The sequence below is a fragment of the Ochotona princeps genome, chromosome 7, assembly GCF_030435755.1.
Source record: "Ochotona princeps isolate mOchPri1 chromosome 7, mOchPri1.hap1, whole genome shotgun sequence".
NCBI classification, from domain to species: domain Eukaryota; kingdom Metazoa; phylum Chordata; class Mammalia; order Lagomorpha; family Ochotonidae; genus Ochotona; species Ochotona princeps.
The window spans coordinates 19174777-19198870 of NC_080838.1; the positions used below are offsets into that span (position 1 = coordinate 19174777).

General features: G+C 40.5%; 1 pseudogene; it reads right to left on the bottom strand.

Moving 5' to 3' along the window:
* Nucleotides 1-10891: 10891 nt before the first annotated feature.
* LOC101519439 (poly(rC)-binding protein 1-like) overlaps nt 10892-24094 on the bottom strand; it is a 76775-nt pseudogene continuing 63572 nt past the window's right edge.

Consider the following 24094-nt stretch of genomic DNA (forward strand, 5'->3'; position numbering starts at 1 on the left):
GATCTCAGAACAGGCGTTTAAAGCCAAAATGGCCAAATAGGATTACATCAAGCTAAGAAACTTTGTTTGCACAGCAAAGAAAACACTCAAAAAAGAGGCAGATGACAAAATTCCAGAAAATATTTGCAAAATATGCATCTAGTAAAAATTAATGTTCAGAGTCTGTTAGGAACTCAGGAAATTCAACAAAAGACAGAATCCAACTAATAAACGTGCAAAGGACAGAATAGTCTTTTCCCAAAGGATGAAATAAAATGATGAAAACACACACACGACAAAATGAACAGGATCACTAGCCATTGGAGAAATATAAATGAATACCACAGAATGGATCTATACAGTAACCTATTGGTTCAAATGCTTGCCTTGCACGCAACAGGATCCCTATGGTCTCAGGTTCACGTCCTGGCTGTTCCACTTCCCTTCCAGATCCTTGCTTGTGGCCTGAGAAAGCATTGGCGGATGGCCCAAAACCTTGTGAGCCTCTGTGGGAGGCCATGAAGAAGATGCTGGTTCCTGGCTTTGGATTGGATTGGATTGGCCCCGGAAATGGAAGTCACTTAGAGAGTGAATCAACAGATGAAAGATCTCTCTCTCTCTCTCTCTGTTCTCTCTCTCTGTCTCTCTCTGTATCTCCTACTCTTTGTAAACCTACGTTTCCAATGGGGGAAAAAAAGAAAAGAAAAAGAAAATCACAATAAGGTTCCACCTCACCCCAAGCACTGTTGCTAGGAACATAAAACAACATAGTCATTGTGAAAGATAGTCTGGAGATTCCTCAGTAATCTGAAAACAGCCATTCTACTTCTGGAATACACCCAAAGATGGGAAAATCAGCATATAAAAGGGCTATCTGTACCCTCAAAAATATAAAAGCTCAACTCACAAAAATTAAAACAGGGAACCAACCCATATGTCCATTAACCAATGACTACACAAGAAAAGATAGTGCACACAGGCTGGCACAGTGGTTTATCCTCCCCCTTCAACCACTGGCATCCCATGTGGGTACAAACTCATGTTCCAGAGGCTCCACTTCCACTCCAAGTCACTGCTTGTTGCATGGGAAAGCAATGCAGGTGGCCCAGATCCTTGGGCATATAGACCCATAGGAGAGATCCAGGAAAAGCTCTTTACTCCAAGCTTTGAATTAGCTCCTTTGGCCATTGTGGCCACTTTACAAGTGAACCAGTATGTAGAAGATCTTTCTGTTTTTGTTTCTCCTCCTCTGTGTAAATCTTCCTGTTAAGATAAAATAAAGAATCCTTGAATAAGAAAACAAAAACAAAAACAACATGCAGTACATATATACAGTGGAATATGACTCAACCGTAAAATATTGAAATTCTGTCTCTTGCTACAAAGTGGAGATAAGTGAAGACTACTATGCTTAATTGAATGTCTATATGAAAAATACAACTGTTTTTTTCTCTTTTTAAAGCTAACGTAGAATAAAAAATTCTTATTGAGCTAAGCTGATGTTTTATGGTTATGCACAACCTTGTCTGCTCCTGTAAGACTATGGTCCATATAACTTATACTTATAGAGCTCTTTGTAAGAGGAGATTGAGCCTGTAATTATAAAGTAAATGTAAAATATGTTATCTTTAAAAATTCAAGAAAAAAATAAAGAATGGAGGAGAAAAGGAGCCAGGAAGAGAGGAGACATTGTTATATTCTAGGGATCTAATCTATAGGATCATGAGATTGGCTTTCTATATATTTATAGAAAGCTACAACAAATATTCAAATTACAGTTGATACCAATAAGGAATGAAAAGAATATTGTGTTTCTCCTACCGAACACTCAGGGGTTATTCAGTATAGCATATATGGATCCTGCAAAGTTTCAAATATTGCTTTAATTAATTTGATTATTTTTCATCATCAACATACTAACAACTCTCATGACATTGTTCCTTGATGTCTTCATTGCAAAATGTATAGAAATTCATTAGTCTAATGTGCACTGGATATCTTTTTTAAACTGGAGAAAATATCATTTTCAAAAAGGAATAACCAAAATTTGGGGATTAGAACTATGAAAAATGTCAATTTTTATTTTGGAGGAAGATTTACCTCTCTACTTAATTTCCTTTACCATCTCCTCTATCTCTTTTCAACATAATCAATTTATTTCCCTTCCAGGTTACTGCTTGCAGCACAGTGAAGCATGACAGAATAAAATGAAACATCAGGAACAAAATGTAAAGGAGGTCAGACCAATGAAGGATATAAATGATGGGAGGGCATGCATAGATATTAGAGAATTGGCTTTGTATTTTAGTTTTTCAGCCTCAAAGTATGAGCTGATAGCCTAGATAAAAATTACTAAGTTTCATTTTCAAGTTTTCCATTGGTTTAAATAGCAAACTAAGAAATTGTCAAGTCAAATTTTTTTTTTTTTTTTTTTTTTTTTTTGGGAAAGGAAACTAGGTCGCAATGCTGTAGTTTTATGGCTAAAATCCTCACCCTGCATGCACCAGGATCCCATATCGGTGCTCGTTCTCTTCCTAGCAGTCCCGCCTCCCAATTAGTTCCTACTTGTGGCCTGGGAAACCAGCCAAGGATGCCCCAAAGTGTTGGGACCTTGAGGCCATGTGGGAGACCCAAAGAAGCTTCTGGCTCCTGGCTTTGGATCGGTGAAATTCTGGCCATTGTGGCCATTTGGGGAATGAATAAACGGATGGAAGATCTTCCTCTCTGTTTATCTCTCTGTATATCTGACATTCCAATAAAAATAAAATAAAAATAAAATAAATTCCAATAAAAATAAAATAAATCTTTTAAAATAAGGAAAATAATGCCATTGATCATAAGTTGAAGACATGGAATCAGTTTCTAATTCAAAATTAAGTGAATTCTGATCTTTTCTGTTATCCACTAAATCAGTAAATCATATTTGAGAAGTTTTCAGGAATCACATCTTTCTGATTGGTTAGTTGGAATGGTGTTATGATAATTAAGCCAACCAAGAATTTTATGCACCAAAATGTATAAAGTTTTAACAAGATTAACTCAACTGTCTGTCAATGAATAGTGAGAAAGCTGGAATCAAGAGAGGGGCTTATTGCACGTTTATTGTGACCACTGAGATGTTTTTGCTTTAATAATTGTGAATAGAACTATAGTATTGGCAATAATAATAACAGATGCCCTGTAATTCACTCTTGTCTTCTTCATTTGGTTAACACGAAAGCCAAGGCACAAGGGAATCCAAGTGTTACCCATTGTTATAACGCAAGTGAAAGACAGATTCAGAGTTTCTACCTAGGGAGTTTGAGTTTGGAGTCTTTCCTACTATGCAATTTCTAAGAATGGACATTGAGACAAACCATAGATTTCAGTGAATCTAAAGATGGGACTAATAGGAATTGATACTTGAAGATAGGGAACTAGATATGTAGATTTAGGAATAACCAGCATCCAAATTAAAAAGAAACTTAAATCTAAAATAAGCATTCTAGAAGATTTCAGGATTTACAGTCCAGTAGAACAAAAACCCAAGGTGATTACCATCAGAGAAACAATAATGATGCAGAATCAAAAGCAGATGAGCTTGCAAGGAAGATGCTGTCGACAAATCCAAATTCCATGGAGAGTATGATAGTGTAGTGGTTACAGGATAAATAGTGTAGTGGCTACATGTTACCACCAAACGGAGAGAAATCTGCAGGTGAGAAAGTGACCTTCAACGCTATGTTTATAGCAGTACAATCCATAATAGTGAAGAAATGGGAGCAGCTCAGATACCCATTGAAAGAAGAGTGGTTAAAAACACTAGTTGAGGGTCCAGTGCGATGGCCTAGAAGCTAAAGTCCTCGCCGTGAACGTGCTGGGATCCCATATGGGTTCCAGTTCTAATCCAAGCAGCTCTGCTTTCCATTCAGCTCCCTGCTTGTGGCCTGGGAAAGCAGCTGAGGATAGCCCAAAGCCTGGGGACCCTGCACCCTTTTGGGAGACCTGGAGGAGGTTCCTGGCTCCTGGCTTTGGATTGGCGCAGCACTGGCCATTGTAGTTACTTGGGGGTTGAATGATCGGACAGAAGGTCTTCCACTCTGTCTCTCCTCCTCTCTGTATATACCTGACTTTTCAATAAAAATAAATAGATCATTTTTTTTAAAAAAAGAAAAACTAGTTGAGAGATACAAAAAGAACTAGATAGAGAAAGGAAGTGGCAACGAAATGGCATTTGCTGTTTCACTACCCAAATACCTACAAACTTTGCCAAAGCTGGGAAATCAATTCCAGCTTCCCATGTAGAAGAAACCCATTACTTGGGCCCTCAAATCTGCCTTCCAGATTTAACATTAGTAGGAAGTGGGAGTCAAGAGATAAAGTCATGAGCCAATCCTAGATATGCTGATTTGGGGAACTGGCATATCACCTCATTAGTTTAACCACTGGGAAAAATTCCACCCACATGAACTATTGTTCATTGGTCTGTTTGTTTTAACAAGGAAGTTATCGGTGTCCTTAGAACTGTGTCAACGTGTTAACTGAGGATGGATTTCATTGTCTAGATGCAGCCATAGATACGAAATTGAACTTTAAGGTTTATACATGACAGACTGGGGGAAGAAAAAGGAAAGCATAATTGTATCTGGAATATATGCTAACTGCAGAATCATCTGGGGCATCTAAGAGATTGTGTTGGGAGAACAGATGAAATCTGTGTAAAAGTAGGAAAGAAAATACTGCACTGTATTTGAAAATGAAAGATAAAGAAGAGGTAGAAAATTGAACAGATCTGCTAATGGGACAACATACTGAAGAAGTCAGAGGAACCGCAAAAGCTGGAACATCTCAGGAACTTGCATTGCTGGGGTCTATACCAGAAGGAATTATTCACATGCTGTGTCTGCTTTTGGGGCTTGCCTTTGCAAAATAAGCACCATTCATTGTGCTTGGTCACTTAGATGTATCCAAACAAGATTTGCACAGATTAATTTTTCTCTGTGGAAAACAGCAGTTAGTTCCATACATGTGTGCGCATGTTTGCTGAGAATGTGTGCAATTTTCTAAGAGGAATCTGATTTGTGAAACTTGGAGTGATGTGCTGCATTTTCAAACTACATCCTTTAAAGCTGTTCCTTGAAGTGTTTTCCAGAGTTAAAATGGTTAGAGCCGCAAATATTTCTAAATGTTCAAATTTGGTATGCAGTTTTATGACAGGAAGTTGGCCTTCAGATCAGGAATGTATGTAAACAAAAAAATGTGGCTCACAGGGAAGTTTAGTTAAATCAAATCCTGAAGGCTGCCCCCACTCTGAGCTGCTTTCTCTATCTTGATTGCTTGCAGATGCTTTCCATGAAGCCAGAGATGAAACTCAATAGTTAACCTCCCAAAAGCTCCCAGGGCACTTCTCAGTCAGCCCTGAGTTTTGACCAGTTAAACCAAACATTGAGAAGGAAATGGGAAATTTAATGCCATCTTGCTTCACGATGCACAAAATATGTTTTACTCTCTTAGGACTCAAACACCAAGACTTTTACCTTTAAAAGAGAGACTGAAAAAACCAAGTAGTACAACTGCCTGGAATCAACACTCTAAAACATGAAGGATTAGAAGTTAGAGTTCTTGGTCTTTTGACTTTATTGTAAAATCACATGCCTGCTGAGTTTCAAATCCTATTGTTTTGCCAGAAGTGCAGAACTCTGCCTTTTCTTTTTTAACTGTAAAAGTGGTGAGATGCCAAGGGCGACAAATTGTCTTACAGAAAGTCGTGGATGCTTTATAGTATAAAATACAGGAAGAACAAAGAAGAATACACATGGGTCAGTCTCAGAAACCCTGTCTCCATAAACGAAAGCAAAGAACTTCCAGGCTCCAGAAATGCTGTCTGATTCAAAGATGCAATCCTATTCTCTGGGAAGCAGCACTGCATTCTTTTCCCCTGGTTAAGTGATTGGGGGTAGTCCCAGGAAGCTAAGAATGCTATCACATTATTAGAACTCTTCTTATTGCCAGGCCTTGAACTGAGGAATAAGTGTAGAAGTAAATCATGGAAGATCATATCAGGAAGGACCTGGAAGACATGCTGATGCAGGGACCACTTCTGCTTTCATCAAGAGCTCCTACTTCCAAATACTTGGGGAGGTAGATCCTATAGATTTCCACAGGGTCCTAAATGAATTTAGGATATGTGCAATTGAGATCTTGGTGTTTTGAATGCTGCATGGAAGTTGCTACATGACCCCAATCATCTCTTGGATTTCTGCTATAAAAAGTGTATATCAAAGGTCTCAAGAAATTGTTGGTACCTAAAAGTTCCTCTAGGAGTCAGCTCTTTTCACTGTGAGCCTTGTAGGCAGACATACAAGTGGAACAACTTGCATGGGCTGTGGAACTGAGAGGTGTTGGTAGCTATCAGAAAAGAAAAGATCTATTTTCCCTGTTTTTCCACTTCACCAATATTAAAGAAGCTGGCATGAACTCAAGAGTCAGAAATAGTGTGAGAACTAGGTCAAACTCCCTTCTACTGCCTGATCCCTGTCATACAGCTAATAGTTTGTGCTAAACTGGGAGCAAATATTATACTTTAGAATCTGAAATAAATTTTAAAAAAGAAGAAAATAGTCTGATACATATATAACCTAGAAAAGGTGAAAAAGAATAAAAACAGTGTAAAGACTGCATGTTTCATTTAAAAAGATGTATTTTTATTTGAAAGACACACACAGAGAGAGAGAGAGAGCACACTTCCAGTAAATGGTTTTCTACCCAAATATTCATAATGGTCAGGGATGGGTCAAACCAATGTCAGGAATCAGAGACTTACCATTTCACCCAGGCAAATTTTAGGAACCTAAGCACTTGAACCATCACCCATTGTCTCCCCAGATGCATTTGCATGAAGTGGGATCAGAAAAGAAGGTGCCAGACTGAAGGTGGCACTCAAAAATGGAATGGAAACATTGCAGAACTCTTAAATTACTCTAGAGGGAAATGCATCATGTGGTCCTGATTTATCTACATCCCATGGAAGGGCTGACTGCTCCACCTCTGAGGTAGTTCCTTGCTAATATGACCAGGAAACAGCAGATGTTGGCTGAGATATCTGACTTCTTCCATTCTACATGGGAGACCTGAACAAACATCCTAGCTCCTGGCTCGTGCCTGGCTCAACACCAGCTGTTGTGGTCATCTAGTGAGTGACCCAGGAAATGGAAGATTGCCCTTCTCTCTGCTCTTCTCTTTATTGCTCTGCCTTTCAACAGGAAGGGGGGAGGGGAAAGAACATAACCCTTCTCAAGAACAGGTAGGGAAATCTGGCTTGATAAAAATCTTGGAAGAAGCTGATGAAATTCTTGCCTTTTTGATTGAGATTTTCAGGGCAGTGACTGGGCAAATCCTGTCCGATATTAACCATTCACTTTTTGTAGAATTTGGTTCCAGAGTACAATAAATAAATAAATACAAAATCTTACTTTGCATTTCTTCTTTATTGGCATTGAAAACAGTAAATTCTTTACTCACAAGCAACAAATTATTTTGTAAGTCTAAATATTTACCAAGTTCAGGAGGGAAATATTGCTATGAACTTGAAAAAACATTTATTTACTTATAAGACACAGGGACAGATCAAGAGAGTGTCATGTGCTAATTCGCGCTTTAAATACTTGAAACAGTTTACATAGTGATGGAACCAAAGCCAGGTTGAAACTTAAGTCTCCCACCAGTTGCAGAGACTTCATCCCCCAACAAGATTTGCAGTGTTGAAAAATGTGGAATTGGAAGCTCTGGCCAAGAATTGCACCCTGGTGCTCTTATATGGGTTGAGACCATTCCTAGTGGCATTTAACTTCTTTGCCAAAACCTTATCTCACGTGTGGACATCTTGACTTGTATGTGAAACACCTACTCCTGCATTACTTTAAAAAATTTAGTTTGCTGTATTTCTCATTGCTTACACATTTAGAATTCACAAAATCTTTGGGTTTATTGACAATTAAGATCACCCACTCTTCTGACTGCACCATTGAAAACCGTTTTCTATTTCTATATGTATTTCCAAAATGCATTTGTACATGGGCACACACGTATGTTACATGAACACATGTGTGGACACACAGCTTTAATTCTAACTTTACTTTCCTGGTGATATCATCTTTTCACTAGAATAGGAGGGATCAATGTACAGGGTGCTGTGTAAACTGACCACAAAATGCAGATGCTGATTCTGAGAGCAGATTCGCTGTTTCTAGCAGGATAAAACTGCTTTAACGCAGGCTAACGGTCACTACATTATTATCAAGAAAAGGCCTTCCTCTATCAGTTTAATTAAATTGGACAATTGTTTTTACCCAGATGAAGTTTTTCTTTAAATCTTTGATCATAATGCAATACTTGTACATCTGTGAACTATAGTGTAATATTTTAGGACACGAGTGTACAAACTGAAACCATAGAATTAGGCAATGTTATGGCTTAACATTTGGAATGCACAAGTTCATCTCTTTCAGTTCTTCATAAAATCTATAATACATTATTATGAACTTCAAAGTAATCAGCATGTGGTAGAACATACTGTGTGTTGATACATATTATTTAATTACCCCTCCACACACTGCTCTTTTTCCCAGCCTCCAGTAATCTCTTTTTTACATTGAAATCAGTTATTAGTATGAATATTTATTCTGTGTTTGATTTATTTCACTTAACATAAAATTCCATGTTTACATTTAGAGCAATCAATAGACTTAGATCAATTTGATCTAAATCTTACATTAGATTAAAATAGTAATCTATTTGACATTTAAGTCAATTATTACTATGATTGTTCTTTTTGTGTCTGGCTTATTTCAGTTAGCATAATATTCCCCAATGCTATTGATTTTAAATGCCAGAATTTTATCTTTCTGTGGCTGAACAACATTTCATTGTTTATTTGTGCTGCATTTTGCTTAATTTCCTATCTTGGCTTTTGTGAATAATGCTGCAATAAACATAGGGGTGTAAGCATCACTGGTACACTAGTTTTCTTTTTTATTTAAGTATGGACACACAGAAGTAGGATAGGTAGATCTTAATGGTAGATCTATTTTAAGTTCTTTATCTCCATAGTATTCTTCAAGATTGTTTCACTAATTATCTTTCCCATCAACAGAAAGAGTTTTCTTTGAGTTTATTTTTGCTTACTCTTATTAATTTATTTTTGGATGGTTTTGACATTGTTAATTAGGGTGATATGGGTCAAAGGGCACAGAAAGGTGGGTGAGACCATTACTTCCACAGTCACCATTTGTTGGCATAGTCCAATTTAGAAACTCCATTTGCCCAGATATTCACTGCCAACACTTGGCTGGGGTAGTTGATCAATTTGTTCTGTCCTCCATCTTCTATTCTAGTACTAGGTGTCCTCTGCAGACTCCAATGTACCGCCATACCCTACATGTGCATCTGGATATTCTATCCACTGCTCCATCTAAACCACCGAAGAGGCCCAGCTCTGACACGTGATCTCCATGGTCAGACCATGGAGCCTGAAATTCTCTCCATGGTTGGAGTTTTGACTCCAATGGTTCAGTTGGAGGAATCCCTAAAGAAACTTTATCTAAGATGATCCTAGATTTGATTCTTTTGTGTGCTTGTCAGTACAAAGTCTGGCACAGTTTGTCACCCCATTCATCTTATGCACATGCTGCTGGTTGCAATTGCTAGGTCAGTTCTGTCTCCAGTCCTGTCTTCTACACAAACCAATGGGTGTTGCAGCCCAGCCCAATCCTGCCCACCCCACACTTGACCTTCAAGGACACTAGTGGGAACTGCAGTCTAGTCAGAGTGACCCATAATAAATCTCACCAATCTCGGCCCAAATCCTGGTTTCTGTGCTAGCCAATACGATTAGCAGACTGGTCTAGTCTGTTGCCCATGCCATTAAGCTCTCAGACATACCAATGTACATTGAAGCCTGGTTCAAACCAACCAGCCCCACTATCCAGCCCACACACATGCCAGTGGCTGTCACTCTCTGTCTACCCATGCCTGCCCCAGTCCTGGCTCTCACGCTTGCCTGAGGGAGTGGCAACCCAAGAGGGAAATGCCCATTGTTTCTCTACTGAGCCCACACTCACTCCCGGATCTTGCATTCTCCAGGTGGTTCTGCAGTTTAATGTGACACAATTTGTGTCCCCTGCCAATATCAGCTAGCTAATGCTGTGGTAAAGTCCAATCAACCCACACCCACTCTGACTTATGCATGCACCAGTAGGGATAGTCATCCAGCCTGACTTTCCCTGTTCCCAATTCACATGAGGCCAAAAGTTGTTGTAGCCCTGCCCAGCTTGGTCTGCCCCTAATCTAACTCTCATGCTCAGCAGTGGGAGTGGTGGTCCAGCAGGGGAGCCCCTCATGCAGCCCCCTTCTAGGTTTGACCCCTCCCCTGCTGGATCTTACATGTGCTGGCTGGGTGCTGCAGTCCAGTATGTCACGACTAACATTTGCCAGTGTGTGCTGTAGCCTGGCTGTACCATGTGCTCAGTAATGGGAGCTTTGACCAAGTAGGGGAGTTTCCCAAGTTCCCCCACTCAACCCACTCTCAGACCCCAATCTCACACATGCCAGCAAGTGCTAGACCCTTGCCCAGCAAAGCCTGCCCCTACATGTTGGCCTACTATCAGTTGATGAATGTTATGGCCCAGCCTGCCTCATATCCTGTTTAGGATGCACGTGCGAATGCTATAGCCTGAACCCACCCAGAATATTCTTGGTCCCTGTATCCACGAGTGATGGCATGTTCCATGATCACAGCTAGCTCAGCTCATCATACCCCAACTTTTGAGATAACTAGTGGGACTTGTATTTCTACAGCTTTGGCCACATATTCCCCACAGGATCTACCCCGGACCTGATTCTCTCACGTGTTAGTGAGAGACGTGGCCCTGCCATGTTTTTATTTTAACCAATCCATTTTTAATTCTTAAATTCTTGACATTACAGAACTAAACTGTAAGTTTAACATTCCACTCTTAACATTTCTTATCGACAAACAGAAATGAAATTCACGAGCCAAAAAACCCAAAACAAAACTAAAAACAGGGAAAAGCTTACAAAACTAAATATGGATCCCAGCATTAACAGCTGAACAGAGAATGTGATTTTTAAATTCTTAGCGGATGATAAAGTGTAGAAACTGAACACTTACAAATTATCTTAAAACCTGGAATCACTGACCAGAAATTACACAGTTGGATCATGGGAACAGCAGAAGGGGTCTGCGGGAACCTACTCCGTTCTAGCTGCAGCCCATCCCCTTCTCAGAGGAAAGCCTGGCTTTGAGCAGATACTGGGCCAGACTAATGCTGGCGGCCAGAGGAGGAGCCCTCCACCGGGTTGGCAATTTTGATCTGGGCCCCCGACATCTGGCGGATCTCATTAATGTTGGCGCCCTGGCGCCCGATGATGCAGCCAATTAAGTTATTTGGAATGGTGAGTTCCTGGGTGGTTTGAGTAGATGCATCCAAATTTGCCCAATAGCCTTTCACCTCGGGGGAGCTGGAGTCAATTCCCGCGAATCCGGTCCCGCAGTGCATCATGGCAAAGTGAGACTGTTGTCTGGCCACCTGGTTGGGCTCGGCTAGGTCGAGCGGCGAAATGGTGTGTTGTCCCTGGATCGAGTAGGCGTCCAGCGGGGGTCCCTCCAGGTCGTGGGTGGCGTGCGGGTAGCCTGTGGCGTCGCTGCAGCGCTCCTGGCCGCCGGCGCAGATGACCGGGGAGCTGGCCGGCATGGGCTGGTACGGGATGGTCATGACCCGGGCCTGCGGGGACTGAGCATGACCAGGCAGATCTGCTTGAAGCACTCACCACGGCGATGGTGTTGGCGCGCTTGGCCGAGATGGGCAGCATGTCCCCCACCACCTGCACCTGGGCCCCGCGCTCTCACGGATCTCTTTGATCTTACAGCCGCCCTTGAAGATGAGGGAGCCGCACTGGGTGGCCGTCACCACAAGGGGCAGGGTGACCGGGGGCTGGCTGGCCGCTGTGCTGTTGGTCATGGAGCTGTTGATACTTCCTCCAGCTTGTCGATGATCATGGTGAAGGCCTTGAAGATGGCATTGGTGGGGCCTGTGGGGGTGATGATCCTCTCCGGGCAGTTGCCCTCTGAGATGTTGATCCGCGCGCCACTCTCCTCGTTGATCCTCTTCACCGACTCCCCTTAGAGTTAGTGTCATGGCCCTGCCTAATGAGACCCATCACCTGTTCTGTCATTCAGTTAAGTAACTGTGATCTAGTCCAGTTGTGCAGGCCCCCAGCCCTAGTTTTCATGTATACTGGTGTGTGGTGGTCAGCAATGTTCCATGCTCACAAGCCCACCTCAGGACTGCCATGTGGGCTGGCGCATGAGTCTAACCCACACAGATCTTCAGGTCTCTCCCCTCCAAACCACTAAGTCTCAGTCCCCTTGCTTTCCTGCAAGTACAGTGGCCCTGTCATTGGGCATCCTTCAGGATTCATTCCTCCCCTACACATACCATGACCTTATCAATGGATGTCCCTGGGTGGTAATTCCTCACCTCCAAGACTCCAAAGTTTGCCACCGGCTAGCCAGCAGGCAGAGCCTGGTGCTGATTGATGCTCTGATTGCCTGCAAAACCAGGATTCGCTGGTGGGTTGGCATCAGTGAATAGGGAGCTAGGGTCCCCAGCAGGAATCCTGGCCTGGCATGGGATTTACCAGCTACAGCCACGTGGCTGGGACAGTAAGGTATCCGTGCCTCTGAGCCAACTTAACGTGGAATCCATCCACCAACATTGTGGGGGGAGCAGAGCCATGATTCTGGGCATACCCAAGCTGAACGAGACCCGGTCACAGCATGATCACTGTGAACGAAGAAAATTCTCACACCTCGGGCTTGGGCAAGATTAGGATTTACCCACCACAGAAACCCTGGCCTGGTGCTAGTTCTTCCAGCTATGGCCACATAGCTGGGAGAGTAGGGTACTCATTCCTCTGAACCAAGATTTTTTAATAAAACATTTAATATCTGGTATTGTCCAATTGAAGCTGAGGACAGAAATGAAGGCAGGGAGAGTGGCCACACCCTGATCACTGTCTCCTGAGCAGCCAGGGACAGACACATAGCTTAGTCTCAAAGGTTTGTTTTGGTTTAAACTACTAGAATGTAAAAATAGCATTGTCTATTTTATTTCTTTCCCTAACGAAAATAATGGTTCACTTCTTCACATTTCAAATTTTCTTTTGCCTACATAGCATATATTGGACTTCTCCTACGACAGTTTCCACTTAATGCCAAGATACTTGCTTTGGTAATAAATAAAGGCTCATTCTTATTCACTTAGTTTTTACTTATTTTGATTTGTGGCACATAACTTTTCCTTGGGTAAAATGCCATAATGCTGTACAATTTTATTGTGTGTTTCCATATCTGCTGTCATAACCTATGGAAAAGGGTGGATTAGTGAAACTTGGAAAATAGTAAAATGTTTATATAACCCTGTGAATAAAAAGAGGTTCATTGTTTTATACAAATACTTTCAAGTGAAATGGAATCTATAATAAAGAATGATATAGAGTTAATCTTTAGAATACCCCATGTTTTGAAATTTAGTTCTGGAAATAATTTACTTTCTTGGAATCACTCATTTCAACTGAAAAATGTTTCCCTATCTTCTATGCCCAGTGTCTGTGCTTTAATTTTCTGTCTTTTGACTTGTCTTTCACCATGTCATCATATGGACTGCACTGTTAGAATCGATTGTATTTAATGTTCAGTAACATAGGATACATTCTGAGAGGAGAAGAGAGATTTATGATGCCATAGACATAGGCATGGAGAAGCTGTAGGTTGTAGAGAGTTACAACAACTTCAGTGGGAGAGGGTTCTTACTGGGAGAAGCAATTAGAGAAGCACACTTTGAATTCTACGTGTCACTGCCTAAATTTGATTTAAGAGACAAAGAGGTCTCATTATGAGTTCTAGAGAAAATATTTTACTTTGGAATCAGAAGTTTGGCAATACGATTTCTGATTCTTGGAACCAGAGCTTCATTGAACTGTAAAGACTGGAAATGGTATTTGAGTCATCAGCATAGAGGAAATATTTAAAGCTATGAAAATATCTGAACACTCTGGGGGAATGAACTCAGAAGGTCATGTATAAATATAGAAACACAGAAAAGCTAAGACATATGGGCCAATTGGAAGGAGAAACAAAAGGGTTTGACTGAATAAGGAGATAAGAGCAGAGTTGAGAAGAGAGCGGTTTTGCACAGTATCAGAATAGATGGAAAGAAATCCAAAGAGAAATCTGTCGAGTAAAAAGGACAAAAAAATTAAGATACACAGTTTTGTTTGTGAATAGAGCTTCTGTAACATTTCAGGTTCAGTATTTGTGTAAACTCAAGGTTTTCAGTTGTTTTAACTGGGAAACAGTTCAAATTACCCATCTATTCTTCCTTTTATTTATTCAACAAATAGTCACTGAACACCTGCTTCTTTTGAGTCACACTCTAGTGATGTTTGTTGTGTTATTTATGAGCAACCTTTGGGAAGATTCGTTCATTTTTGAATTTCCTGTCAACTTTCACTCTAAGGAGTGTCTAAATGTATCGTTCCAATCTACTCATGATTTCTTAGTATGATTTAATGCATTTAGTTGTTTGAAAGAACCACTTCAGATTTCTGGTTTTGAAACAATTCTCTACTTTTGGAACAACAATTAAAAGTCTTTATTAAATTCTTGTTAAGTAAGCTTGGGGAACAGCTATTTTACTTTATGACTGAAATGTTTCATTTTTACTTCTGAAAAGAATTTCAGAATGAACTTTTTTGGTCTGTTACCTGTAATTTCTTATTTGGCTTGATAAACTGTTATCTGTAGGACAAATAGAAAAGCACAATTTGCACGGATTTTCTTTTTACTCTTAAGACAAATACATCTGTAAATAAATGTTACTTAACCTCCAGATCAATATGTCCACAAAACACAAGTTATCATGGAGAGGAAAAGTGAAGAACAAACAATTTGAAATCATAGGGAAAGGATAATGTAACGTAGAAAATGGATAAATTCTTGGACATAGACATTTTACTGATACTGAAATATGAGGAAATAGAGAAGGTAACCAGGCAAATAGAAAGTAGTGACCTTGAATGAACACCCCCATCAAAGAAAAGCCAAGACCCATATGGCTTCGTTTATAAATTATAAGAAACATTTGAAGATAAACACAAATTCTGACTGAATAATTCCAAAAATAAAATAAGTTCTTCCAAACTCATTTTATAAAGCCAGTATTACCTTGGTCCCAACACTGCAGATGAGAGTATCAATAACAAAAATGCTATAGACCAATATTCTTTTTAAGTAGTAGTGAGTTTTTCAACAGAATACAATAGCATTTTAGATGGAACATTTACTCTGATTAAGTGGCTACTCTCTCTAAGGATACAGTGGTAGTAGAACACACATAAATCAATACATTGATATACCACACTAATGTAATGAAGGACAAAAACCATAGTACAGTCTCAATATATACAGGCAATCTTATAAAACCCAACATCTTTTTTATAATAAACCTCTGAAAAAGTGAAATGCAGAATAAATGTACCTAATGATAATGCATGGCATATATAACCAGCCAAAAAAAGGCTTTGTCATGGTAGCAGGGTGCTCAGTCAGTGAACATAAATCAATGCCTCTTGAATGCACAAATAGCTGCATACCTGACAAAGAACTTATAAATTCGGTTCTTTTTTAAAATAGCAGAAAAGAATCTTAAATACCTTGGGATGAACTTATTCAAAGATGTGGAAGACTTCTATGATTAAAATTACAAAACATTTTTTAAAATTCAAGAAGACATTAAAAGATGGAGAAATTTACCATGTCACTAGATTGGCAAGAATCAATATAGTCCAAATGTCCATCCATATTACCAAAAGTCAAATACAGATTCAGTGTAATCCCAATCAAAACCTCATCAACATTCTTCCCTGAAATAGAAGATGATAGGAAATTTTATCTGGAAACAAAAGAAACCACAACTAGCCAAACCTATCCTGAAGAATAAAAATTAAGCTGTAGGATTCATAAACCAGAACACAAGACATACTACAGGACAATGGCAATTAAAGCATTCCAATACAGGTACCTAAACAAAGAATAAGATCGATGAAATGGAATAGAAACCCCAGAAATAAGCCCATAATGTGCAAACAATTAATCTTTGACAAGAGAAGTTGAAATAATCCTGGGAAAAAGTTTGCTCTCTTCAAGAAATGGATTTGAGTCATTCGAAATCAGCCTGTAGAAATAAATAAACAAGAATCCCAACTGTTACCTTAAACAAATATAAGCTTTAGATGAATCCAGAGTCTAAATCTTCAGACACCATCAGCCTTTATAAGAAAACATAGGAAGCACTCTCAAGATATAGGCATTTGTAAAGACTTCTTAGAATGTCATCAAAGCCACAGGTAGTCAAAACCAAAATAAACAAATTGGACTACATTAAACTAAGTTTCTGTACAGCAAAGTAAATAATTAAGAAAGCAAAGATAACTCCTCTGTCAAACACAGTCCCTGCAGGTGAGTGCAAGAACCAAGGCTGGGAGCTGTCCAGAACAGACGAGATTGTGGTGCTGCCCGCCACACATGTGGGTCAAATCTTGGGGTGGGCCAGTTCATAATACCCATTGACAGAATCAGGATGGGGTTCAAAACAGACCAGATCAGCCCACAGCACCAGCCAGTTCACATTAGGACTAGGAATGGGGGTTGTCTGGGCTGGACAGAGTTGCAGCACCCATCAACATGAACTCGAACTGGGTGGTGGGGTTAGGTTATAGAGCCCGTAACAGATTCCAAAGTAGGATGGGTTTTGCCAGAGTTGGCTGCAGCACCCACCAGTTAACGTGGACTTGGGGGGCAGAGGTGGGTTGTGAGCCTGGTAAGGAGTTTATGAGGGGCTCCTGTGCTGGGACACTGCACACACTGGTGAGCATGAGAACTGGGATAGGAGCCTGGCAGGGTTTCAACACCTGTTGGCCTGCAAGTTAGTTCAGTCAAGAGAAGACTAGCCTGGGCCAATGTACTGCACCCACAGGTGCATGCATAACCAGAAAATATGCTGGTTGGTTGGGTTTTGCCATAGTATCACCTGGCAAGTGCTAGGACTGTGGATAAGTACTTTTAAGCTAGACCTCAGAACCACCTGGAAAGTGAAATATCCAGAACTGGGAGTGGGTCCAGTAGGAAAACTGTGGGCATAACTATTTTGGGTTGCAATTCCTACTGGTAAGCATGACTACCCTGGCTGGGAGTGGCCCTGGTTAGACAGGTGATGGCACCTGTTGGCATGAGTTTTGCCTGGATAGTGGGGTTGATTGGGTTGAGCTAGGCTCCAATGTCCACTGACATGTACCAGAGCTGAATAGGATTTAGGACAGACTAGACCAGTCTGTTGTACTAATTGGCAAGCACATGAACTAGGGCTAGAGGAGGGAGTGTTGGATAGTGGGGGTATGGTAGTCACTCCAACTAGGCTACACCTCCTGCTGGTGAAAGTAAGGCATGAGTGTGTGGTGTCCAGGGTTGGGCTGGGCCTCAGCAGCCATTGGTTTACATAAGAGACAGGGCTGGAGACAGAACTGACTCAGCAATTGGAACTACTAGTGTGTGTATATACTGATGTGGGGGATGGACAAAACCCAATCCTGTGCTGATAAACACACACAAGAGTCAAGTCTGGGATCACTTCAAACACAGTTTCTTGGGGATTACCCAAATGAACTGCTGGACTCAGAGCACCAACCATGAGCAGAATCACAAGATCTGTGGTCTGAACGTTGAGTGTATGTGTCAGAAATGGGCCTTCTCAGCGGCTTAGATGGAACAGTGGAAGGCATACATAGATGCACATAGAGGATACGGCAGTGTCCATTGGGTCTTCAGAGGACATCTGGTACCATGGCAGAGAAAGATGGGCACAGTAGGTTCATCAACTACCTCAATCAAGTTTTGGCAGCAAGTAGCTGGGTGAATGGAGAATCGCAGGTGGACTATGTTAGCCAATGAACCCTGGAAGGATCTCCTCATCCTTGAAGCAGCAAGATAAACAGGATTTCAGAACTATTGAACTATTGAAATCACTTGAGCAGAACCCTTGGAACATGCTCCACACTGGGGAACCCTGGAATGACATCAATGGTTGTTCTCCATCCCCAGGTACTGAAGGGATTGGGAGGCTGGATGCAGCCCCCCCCATTGTTTCCCACTTCCCTCAGATATAATAGGAAGAAGAAAAAAAATTGTTCTCTCCCACATTCTCTAACCCTCCATGCTTCCCACTTTGGTCAAGTATGTAAACGTCATCAAAAATAAAGTATTTTAAAAAGAAAAAAAAGAAATAAAATAAAGATGTAACCAACACAATAAGAAAAATCTTTGCACACCATACAACAGATACTGGATGAATACCCAAGATCTACAAAGTACTTTAGAAACTTAATGACAGCAAACCAAGCAACACTATGTAGAAATGGGCAAAGGAAATGAGCAGATATTTTTCAAAATGACAAATTTAAATGGTTACTAGACATACAAAAATGTGCTCAGGCTCCCTAATTAACAGGGAAATACAAATGAAAAACCTGCTGAGGTTCCTTCTGCCTAACTCCGGTGAGATTGGTCTACGTTCAAAAATCTACTAACAACACCTGCTGGCATGGATGTGGGGAGAAACGTACCCTGTGCCACTCTTTGTGGAAATACAGACTAGTATAGTTACTATGGAAGTCAGTGTGGAGGGTGCTAAGACAACTGAGAATGATCTATCATTATGACTTAGTTATCCCATTCTTGGAAGCATATCCAAAAGAAGTGAAACTTACGTATGAGAGAATGACCTCCAGACCTACATTTATAGCAATACAATCAACAATAATGAAGGCATGGAAGCAACCCAGATGCCTGTCAAATGAGTGAAGAATAAAAATAGTATCCTATATCTACTGTATGAACTACTACTCAGCCAATAAAAGAATGAAATTCTATCATTTGCAATAAAATGACCCCAACTAGAGACCATTATGCTCAATGAAATAAGCCATTCCCTAGAGGGCAAATATTGTATGTTCTCTCTGATATAAGTCAACATTCATGCAAACTATAAAGCAAATACATATTTAGGTAAACATGCATACAAACACAATCTCGCAGATGAACTATAAAATTGAGACTAGTTTGCATCTCTACTCCTAAAATAAAGGACAACTGTGTACTAGACTTTCTACCAATTTTTATATCTACAGTGCTATGATACACTTAAATAGAAGAATGTTGAACTTGTGACTGTTGCTGAAGTGCTACACTGTTATAATAATATAGGGGAATACAATCAGGGAGGAAAGGAGAGGTAGAGGAGGGAATACCTGTGCCTATATATTATGGAAAATATGTTAATAAAATAACAACAAACAACAGCAACAGGAAGTGCTGTATTGAATGGGGGATTTTTCTCTCTAACCCTGGGAACAAAGATGTCCACTTTAATACTGTTATTCAACAAGGAATTGAAAACATCAGTTAGAGTAATTACACAACAAAGCAACTTTTAAAAATCCAGAAAAAAGTGAAATTACACTGTTTACAGTTGATGTGATATTTAAATTGATATTTTATATTTTATTTTAGAAATAAAGTTATTTTCATTTACATTGTAAGAAAAACCTTACTAATCCACAAAATAAGATTTCAACAATTTTAAAGTCAAGAGAATGTGTTTTTCAGCAAGAAAATGTAGAAAGCCACATGGGTGCCAATTGAAAGCTGTTAGAAATAATACAGCTATAGATCCAGTCGATGGCTCAGTGGCTAAACCCTTGCCCTGAGTACACTGGAATCCCATATGGGCACCAGCTCATGTCCCTGGCTGCTCCACTTCTTGTCTAAATCTCTGCTTGTGGTCTAGGAAAGTAATGGAATATGCCCCCAAAGCCTTGGGACCCTGCACCCACATGGGAGATCAGGAAGAAGCCCCTGGCTCCTAGTTTCAGAAGATATGCTGTAACTTAACCCACTTCTCAATTTATGTCTGATTATTTTCCATTTTCAAATAGGAACTTGAATGGTATTCTTATCAAAAACAATATTTATTCCCCCCTTGAAGTCTTTTTCCAGAAAAGAAAAAGTATTCTTTAAATTATATTTAATTATCCTGAAATAACAGGCTGTGGATGTGGAAGCTTTTAAAGAGACATACAGAGAACCAAAGTAAGATGAAGGAGCAGTCCTTGTTCCATTGCAGCTTGCCCGTGCTAATTATCCTCCCTGTGGGGAAAGGAGCTTAAGGAACCGGCCTGGGTTTTGACAACCACATTTAAATTGTTTATAGGAAATGCTGCAGAAAGTATGGGTGTTCATCATGCAAGGGGAGGTTGTGGCATCTGAAATCTGAGAAAGAAAAAATGTTAAATTTGTATGCTCAGAGAGTGTGTAGTGGGATGTGAGGCCATTTCTGAACTGAATAAAATTGCACAGGTCAAGGCCAGACCTCTTGAGCAAGAATTGAGTACTTATACTCTTTTCAAAGTGTGAAAGTCTTAGATGAAACTAATGAGATTGATGGACTAAAGTTCCAAATATAACATCTTCAGAATATTAGTATACGTTTTTAATATTCTTACTCCAGGATGTGTTAAGAGAGAAAAGGAATTTTAAGTAAGATAAAAGTCTTGAAAGTTCATTGCCATTAAGAAAGCCAGACTGGGGCCCGGCATGATGATGTAGGGTTAAAGTCCTCGCCTTGAACGTGCTTGGATCCCATGTGGGCACCAGTTCTAATTCTGGCCGCTCCACTTCCCATCCAGCTCCCTGTTTGTGGCTGGGAAAGCAGTAGAAGATGGCCCAAAGCTTTGGGATCCTGCACCCACATCGGAGACCTGAAAAAAGCTCCTGGCTCCTGGCTTCAGATTGGCTCAGCTCCAGCTTGGGGAGTGAATAATCAGACAGAAGAGCTTCCTCTCTGTCTCTCCTCCTCTCTGTATATCTGTATATCTGCCTTTACAATAAAAATAAATAAATCTTAAAAAAAATAAAGAAAGTCAGACTTTCAAAGGGCATTGAGCAAACAGTTGCCTTGATAAAAGCTGTCTTCCAGCAAACTCTATCAGCTCTGCCAAGAACCAGGCCACTGGAAATGAAACTGACCTTGAGGTTGAAGGACTCTTGGGTCCAAACCCAGCCACCAAACATCTAGAGCTAAAACAAGTCCTTAGCTCTGCTCAGCTTGCCAAGTAACCATCACTATGGAGAGGACGGCCTAGGGTCAGTGACACTGCAGGTAAAACTAAACATTGCCTGTTAGACATTCTGCCTCTTGTGGAGTAGCTTATTAAGATCTGCACTGTTCCCAGTACAGACAAGTAATGAGAGTCAAGGGCGTGTCCCTAAGAAAGTTCACACTTCCCTTAAGATGTAAACAGGCCTGAGCCTCCCACACCTGTTAATGATCAATTCCTTTCTGTCAGCTTCTATTTGCCTCTGTATGAGACAGTTCCCCCTGTTAGGGTAGCACTTTGCTGAGTTCTCTAATGACTGCTTGTTTTGGAACCTGTGTAGTTACATCTATTTTCTCCAGACTTGAAGCAATGAAATTCTAGGTAGCCATGCACATGAAACACTGGATGAAAACAGTTTCTGCTGGCTAGCACTGCAGCCCTGCTGAAGGGTCATCTTCCCCTGGAACTCTGTTTGACCATGGTCTCTGCTTTGCCCTTCTCAGCTTGAGGAACCCAGGGTGGTCCTTATTCTAACTCTGACTGCAACCAGGGTTTCCATAAATAGAGGGAGGAATTGAGGGAGCCCTGGGCTGAAAGAAGGCCAGACCGACTTCATCTCACATATCCTTGCCAGCAAGTGCATACTAAACAGAAAAAGAATGTTCTCTCTCTGCCACAACCAGACATACATCTGTTTTCCCACTAACTGGACCCTCTGCACTCACCCATCCCCCAAACAGAAAGCTGTGGGATGTATTCCCCAAATCCACCTGCCTTTTTCTGGCCATCTTTTCTGTCATATACAATGTTTCTCTTATCTCCTCTTATAATTTCTACCATGTACAATTTCACAAGTTCTTAAATGAACAGATAACTACAATAACCCAAGTCATCAAACAGGAACAAAACAAAACTCCTCTTCTGTCAATCCAGAGCACAGATATCTGCTGCACATCAAGGCCCCACATAACAGCAGGAAGCAGCCAGAAAGAAACCAGCACTCCATCTCCTTATCTATCCTCAGAGTCAGGATTGATGGAGCAAGGACACAGCCTCTGCCACATTGTTCCCAGATGGTAAACAGAGACACCCCCCACCACCCCTGGGGGCCAGGGACTGGCCTGTGCATTTCAAAAGACCATCCTAACATGTACCTTGTGCAATTCCCCACCCCATATTCTACATTCTTTCCATTCATCTAGTCCCCAGAAAGGAAAATTTCATGGAATTTCAAATGATCTCTAAAAGTTACCTCAGCTTCACACATTCCCTATCTCTCCAAACTTCCCTATCTCTTAATTCTCCCATCTTTCTGAACAGCCCAAGAACTTTTAAGCTACCAAGAGCATTGCATGAAGAAGGACTGGGCCACTGCCTACTGTTCACTCCATCACACTTGGCCACTGTCTGTGAATTCATCTTTCTTTAATGATATGTGTGAATTAGCTGCAGGGCAGGTGGGGATGGGTGGAGGGGAAGAAAGTCACACTTCTGAACTACTGACTGGAAAAGTACTTACTGTAACATAAGGCTTAATAAGTATTTAGTGGTTTGGTTCATTTAAATATCACCATCAGTATTGGGGAATTTTTTATTTTTTTCAATGTAGATAGTTTTTTTTTTTAATTTAAAGATTTACTTATTTTTATTGGAGAAAGATTTACAGAGAGAAGGAGAAAGAGACAGAGAGGTCTTCCATCCACTAGTTCACTCTCTGAATGACCGAAGAGCCTGGAGTCGAGATGATCCAAAGCCAGAATCCAGGACCTACTTCCAGGTCTCTCACACAGGCACAGGTTCCCAAGGCTCTCAGCTATACTCTACTGCTTTCACAGACCGCAAGCAAGGAGCTGGATCGAAAGTGCAGCAGCTAGGACATGGAAGGGTGTCCATATGGATGCTGGTGCTTCCAAGGCAAGACAAGGCAGCCATCATGCTGGCACTTTGTGTAGATTGTCTTAAAACAATTGAAAACCATGAGAGAATCTGTTATAAGTCAATGCCGTGTGCAAAAAATTTGGGTTGCAGACATTTATTTAAACATTATGAATCCACGTACAGTGTCTATACAAAACTCAAAAGTGTTCCTGCCTGCCTGTGTCATCTACTTGGACTCTGATCAGTAATGTCCAAGTTCAGTTCATAAGCATTGTGATCTTACGCAAGTTATTCTACTTTAACTTCAGTGTACTCCTCTAAAAGATATTTAATCCTTGTATCACAGGATTTTCAAACTATAAAACAATCAACTTTTGTGATATACTATTTATGCAATAACATTTACATTATGTTATGATTATGTTGCAGTGTAATCATCAACTCAAGGATGCCTTAGAACATGTTATATTTCTATGTTAGAGAATAAGTTAGCAGATGGAATTTTCCTATTTTTATTAGAAAGAAATGTTAAGTGTTTGAAGAAATAAACTCACTCTGTATGTTTGACATAATATTTACATGTAATTAAATATCACCTAATATTTCCCAAATTTGTACAGCTTATGGCTGCTAATGCTTTTTTTAAAATTAAATATTTACATTTCCTTGTAAAGTTTCTTTGAATTGGGTTATGACATGACAGATGAAACCACCACCAATGACATCTGCATTCCATTTGGGTTCTGGTTTGAAAGCCAACTCCTTTTTATTGGCCCATAAGGGGGAAAAAAAACAGAGAAAGATGGTCCAAGTTCTTGGGTCCCTGCCACCCACATGGAGGACCCCAGTGTAGCTCCTGGCTCCTGTCAAAGTCATCCGTGACCATGTGGCCTCTGGGGAATAATTACACAGATGGAAGACCTCCCTCTCTGTCTCTCCTCTGTCTCTCTGTCTCTCCACTTCTTATCCG